Source organism: Otolemur garnettii, unplaced genomic scaffold (genome assembly GCF_000181295.1).
Source record: "Otolemur garnettii isolate 467f Iridium unplaced genomic scaffold, OtoGar3 scaffold00156, whole genome shotgun sequence".
Taxonomy (NCBI): Eukaryota; Metazoa; Chordata; class Mammalia; order Primates; family Galagidae; genus Otolemur; species Otolemur garnettii.
In genome coordinates, this window is record NW_003852551.1 from 3,655,427 (window position 1) to 3,661,314 (window position 5,888).

The following is a 5,888-nucleotide window of genomic DNA, read 5'->3' on the forward strand; positions in this document are numbered from 1 at the left end:
CGCCCACCACAACGCCTGGCTATTTTTTTGGTTGCAGCCGTCATTGTTGTTTGGTGGGTCCGGGCTGGATTCGAACCAGCCACCTTAGGTGTACGTGGCTGGTGCCTTAGCCGGTTGAGCTACAGGCGCCGAGCCCCACCTGGAGGTTTCTAACCAACACCTGTGTAAAGGCGATAAGCCCCAAGAGTGCAGGGCAGTGCCTGTCTTAGTGAGGGGTACCCTCAGTGCTGGATGTAATGCCTGGCCTGAGCAGATCCCTAGTTCATCCCTAATTCTGTTGAACACAGAATTAGCTTGCTTTCTGTGAAACAAATACAGGGCACTATGGCAGCAAAGGTTATGTCGACAAAGATAGCAGATACACCAGGAGAAAAATCACAACATATTGGTCACGAGAAAATATTTTTCTGATTATTTGTAATGGGGGAAGAGAATTGATATGGATGACTGTGTGGACAGAGATCCTAGCTAACCCAGGTCATTTTTGAGTCTTGGTCTGGTTGTCCATGAGGCTTCTGGTCTCTTGGAATGGGCATATGACTTATCTTGTCTCTGGCAAAGAACTAGGTAGAATTATAAAGCCTCTTTCCAAGGCCCGAACCCACAGTAGAATACATGGTTCTTCCTAGGAGGGAAGCAGGTGAGGGAGGGCTGGTGGCTACCTGGTCCTGAATGAAAGTACGAGAGCAAAGGTCAGAAGTGTGTGACACAGAGATTGGGTTAGAGGCCCTAGAATTCAGTCTGTGGGGAGGTATTTATCCACCCATCACCAACCACTGATTACGTGCTTACTGTGTGTCAGAGACCGGACTAAGGGCTTCATGCATAATCTCATTTAATTCTCATGAGAGATGCAGAGAGGTGATGTGACTCATCAGGTGACATGACTCACAGGTCACTAAGCTGCTAAGGGATGGAACCAGGTTGTGGGCCTATGTGCATCCACAGGCAGGCTGCTAGCCAGTTCCAGAGCCCTGCTCTGGGATGTGGAGAGATGGGAGAGGAGAGTAAGGGCACGTTCATGGAGAGATTTACAGAAAACGAGAGCCAGAACGAGGGCTAGAACGAGGGCCTGGCCTGAACATGGCTGCAGGAGAGGTAAGAGATAGGTCTGGAGGGAGGATGGCCTCAGAGAGTAGGAAAGAATGTGCACCCAGAAGAGGCAGGGAAGGACCGGCTGAGCCTTAATGTGAAGCCTCTTACTCAGAGCCAAAGGCAATATCAAGTGACCTCTTGAGGTTTTGAGACTTTAAGAGACAAAGCCCAGAGCAGCCGGGAGCTGGCCCAGGCCCCGGGCATGCCTGCTGACCCCGGCTGGATGGTGGCCTTGGAAATTGCTTCCTGCTCTGGTTAGGCCCCAGCTGGTGTAACCTTACAGGACCTGTGACATTTCTGTTGGCCTCAGGTCAGGCCTAAAAGGATTAAGGAGAGGACAGGGACTCAAGATTCCTGAACACCTTGGAGGACTCCACCACCTCCAAGGATCTGGTAGGGCTGATCTTTAGCCCATGGGGCCCAATATGGAGCCAGTCTGTCTAGCTTAACTTTCCATCTAGAAGACCAGAGAAGGTGTTTGCCTGGGTATAAGGCCTACTCCTCCCCTTTTTTGGAGACAGAATCTCACTCTGTCACCCTGGGTAAAGTGCCACGGCATCATCATAGCTTACAGAAACCTCAAACTCTTGGGCTTAAACCATCCTCCTGTCCCAGCCTCCCAAGTAGCTGGGACTACAGCCACCTACCCCAACACCTAGGTAGTTTTTCTGTCGTTTAGTAGAGATGGGGTCTCACTCCTGCTCAGGCTGGTCTTGAACTCCTGAGCACAAGCAATCTACCTGCCTCAGCCTCCCAGAGTGCTAGGATTACAGGCAAGAGCCACAGTGCCCAGCTAACCTCCCCTTTCTTTTTCTTTCCTTTTTTTTTTTGAGACAGAGTCTCACCATGTTGCCCTCAGTAGAGTGCAGTGGCATCACAGCTCACTGCAACCTCCAGCTCCTGGGCTTAGGCGATTCTCTTGCCTCAGCCTCCCAAGTAGCTAGGACTACAGGCGCCCACCACAACTCCTGGCTATTTTTTTTTATTTCTGTGGAATAAGACACTGGGCCCAGTGTATGTGGCTGGCTCCCTAACCACTCAGCTATGGGTGCAGAGCCAACCTCCCCTTTCTTGATGAGTTCTTTTCTTTTCAGAAGTCGTCCCACACTTCTCACTGCCTCCTCTGAGCTTTCATCTTCTAATTCACATGGGGATGTGACCTGCCTTTGCCCACAGCTCCCTGTGCCTGGAATGCCCATCCCCCAGGCTCTGTGTGTCCAAATCTTGCCTATTCTTCAAGGTCGAGCTCCAGTGCAGCTTCTTCCTCAGAACCTCCAAATCCATTTAAAATGTCAGACCCAGAAGGAGTTGTAGGGATTATTCAATCCAACCCGTCATTTTGCAGATGGGGATTCAGGAGCATGGAGTGGAGAGAGACAGGCGTGTGGCAGAGCACTCAGGCTCTGGACGGGTCCAATCCCGACCCCCCCTACTTACTAACTATAGATGACCTGGGTAAGGTTCATAGCTGCACCCTCTTTTCCAACTCTCTGATGAAGGTGGGAGACATGTCCACCTCACAGGCTGAAGTGTCAGTGAGGTGGTGTCACACAAAGGGCTCAGGGATAGATATGTGTCCCTTTTCTCACCAAGGGAACAAAAGGATGACTTCTGACCACAACACCTAGCTGCCTGGTGCACAATCTTTGTTTCTCACAGCCTCCGGGCACTTGCCACTTTATACTAGGTCCTTCATACTAGGTTCAGGTTCTTTGTTTACTTGTATTACCCTCTGGGGGTGAATGCTGACTTTGAGGATATGGGCCATGGCTGCTTTGCCTCCCAGTGCCTGGCGTTGGATGGGCAGGGAGGCTGAGCTGAATTCCCATTTCTCCAGTGCCCAGCCCAGCATCAAATCTGCTCGCTGCCTGTTGGTGAACTAGTGTGTCATTGTCCTCCCTGCTCAAGCCCTCTGTTGACAATGTGACTACCTCTATTAATACTTCTTCCTTATATCCCCAACTCATTCTTACCCCCACAATGATTCTGATCATTCCCTGGCACTGGAGGGTCGCCCTAGATGAGGGAGTCTGTGTGCCATCTTAGAGACATGAGGTTGTCTAGACCACTATCATTGCTTGTCTGGATGATTGCAGCTAGCCTCCCCACTTCAGAGCTTGCCTTGCTACACAGTGACCCATGGCATCCCAGCTGAGAACCCTTCAGTGGCTTCCTGTTTATCTGGGAATAAAGTTCAAACTCCTTCCAATGCCTGCACGACCTGGCCCAGCCTGCCTTGCCCCTCACTTGGCTGTACCACGCTCCCATCAGTTCCTCAAAACTCAGCCCCTGCCTGGCTCACAGCTTTACATACTGCTGTTCCCTCTGCCCAAGGTGCTCTTCCCACTGCCCACCTGGCTCTCTAACCCCCTCATCCCTCATGCATCAGCTTTAGGGTTTGGTCCGCCTTGGCTCTGGGTTTGGTCAGCCTTGGCTTTTACTGGCTCCTGCTTTTTTTCTTATTGCTGTAATTATCAAATGCTTTGTCATTCTGTTTACTGTCTTTGCCTTGAAACTGAAAGCCCCCTGAGGACCAGCACCTCATTTATGGTGTTCACTATGGTGCCCCCAATTCCTGGCCTACAGGAGGTGGTGGACAGATGTCTCTTGAACAACTGAATGCACTGGTTTGAGGACAGTGCTGTTAACTCCCAGCCCTGAGTGGGGAGCAGGGCCAGAATGTGGGGCTGGATGGCATCCCAGTTCCTCCTGTGTTCAGGCCTCACTGGGTGGTTCCATTATGTATTTCACTGAGCTGTGACCTGCCCAAACACCCAGCCCCCACACCCGTCCATATTCCCACCCAGAGCTTGGGAGGAACGATTTTTTGGATTATTTCACATTTCTGGATTATCCAGGAGACATCTCCCCTCCACTGAGAAGGATCAAGAGTTTGACATTTTAAACCCTAAGCAGCTTCTCCCTGGCCTGTGTCAGAGCTGCGGCTCTGCTTGCAGTGAGAGGCATGGGGAATGGAAGGCCATTTTAATCTTGGCCTGGCTTCATTAGGAAGGAAAATATGCTGCCAAAAAAAAAAAAAAAAGTTTGGTCCATTGTCTATGCCATGCAGGGTTGCAAAAGCCTAGGGGATTATCAAAGTCAATTTCCTTGAACAGATGGGGAAATAGAGGCCCAGGGAGGGGCAAAAGCTTAGTCAAGGGCATGTAGCAAGTTGATGGTCAATCAGGGAATGGTCCTCCCCCAGTCTTCCTGATTCCTACCTGCTGCCCTTTACCACCCTCAGGCACCAGGGGTCTAGAGAGGGAGTCATAAGTTTCCACTGACGTGACTTCAGCACCCTGAGTCACCCTAGCCTTGAGTGGCCTCCACAGAGCAGCTCTGGGGCTTTCCATGAGCCCCTACTGGTCCTTCTCCAGGAAGAAAAACTCCCTGGAGGCTTTGGCAGCAGAGGTGAAGGGTGAGGGGCTTGGACATGCCCCTAGCTCAACCTACCACCAACTATTGTATGGGAGCCAATTTTATGACAGATCTGTTGTCCACAAGTGGGGCCAGTTGTAGGCCAGCTGAGGTGGCTCATGCCTGTAATCCTAGTGCTCTGGGAGGCTGAGGCAGGTGGAATGCCTGAGCTTACAGGTTCGAGACCAGCCTGAGGCAGAGTGAGATGTCGTCTCTAAAAACAACCAGGTATTGTGGTGGGTGCCTGTAGCCCCAGCTACTTGGGAGGCTGAGGCAAGAGAATCGCTTGAGCCCAAAGTTTGAGGTTGCTGTGAGCTGTGATGCCAAGGCAATCTACCAAGGGTGACAAAGTGAGAGTCTCAAAAAAAAAAGAAAGAAAAGAAAAGTGAGGCCACTTGTGATTGTATTTCTGAAGCAGATTGTACTTCAAGATGATTCCTTTAATCCTGTTCCCTTTTACCACTCTGGGGGTATTTTCTTTTATTGTCCCTTTTAAAAAACATTAAATCTTGAGAATTTGAAAACTAACTCTAACAAATGAGGTCACAACTTCTGACAAAAACAGAATCTAAATAACCATATTTAACTAAACTCTGGGAAAAGCATCTGGCATCAGAAAAGAAAGGGACTGGCTCTTCTAGGGTCAAAACATCCTGCCTGGGGAGAGACCCTCTGGCTGCAAGTTCCCAGGGACAATAGGATCCCAATCCCACATACTCCTCACCACATTAAACCTACACCAGGCCGAAGATCAGGGAGAGCAAAAGAGGACACTTTGGGCCATTCTGTAAGGCCCTTGCAAAGTATGTGACGCTCTGGCTGCAAGTTCCCAGGGATAATAGGATCCCAATCCCACATACTCCTTACCACATTGAACCTACCCCAGGCTGAACCCAGGGAGAGCAAAAGAGGACACTTTGGGCCATTCTGTAAGGCCCTTGCAAAGTATGTGACCAAGCCATATTGGCTAGTCCTTGCCTGGCCCTTGCCAGGTGGCATCTTGGAATCAATGAGGCTCCCAGGGTGCCAGTGTGGATGGCTAGTTCTGGGGACAGACTTGGGTAGATGACTGTCCACCCTGCTTCCCCCTCACCTGTCTCACATAGGGTGATGCAAATACCCACCCTTCTTGGGAAATTCTCTCAATGCCCAAGACCTACCATCGGCTTGGCGCCTGTGGCTCAAGTGGCTAAGGCGCCAGCCACGTACACCTAAGGTGGCAGGTTCGAATCCAGCCCAGGCCCGCCAAACAACAATGATGGTTGCAACCGAAAAAGAATAGCCAGGAGTTGTGGCCGGTGCCTGTGGTCCCAGCAACTTGGGAGGTGGAGGCAAGAGACTGGCTTGAGCCCAGGAGTTGGAGGTTGCTGTGAGCT

General features: G+C 50.8%; 1 protein-coding gene across 2 annotated transcripts in view; it reads right to left on the reverse strand.

Moving 5' to 3' along the window:
- AHDC1 (AT-hook DNA binding motif containing 1) overlaps positions 1-5,888 on the reverse strand; it is a 24,426-nt gene that overhangs the window by 6,672 nt on the left and 11,866 nt on the right. The window lies entirely within an intron of this gene.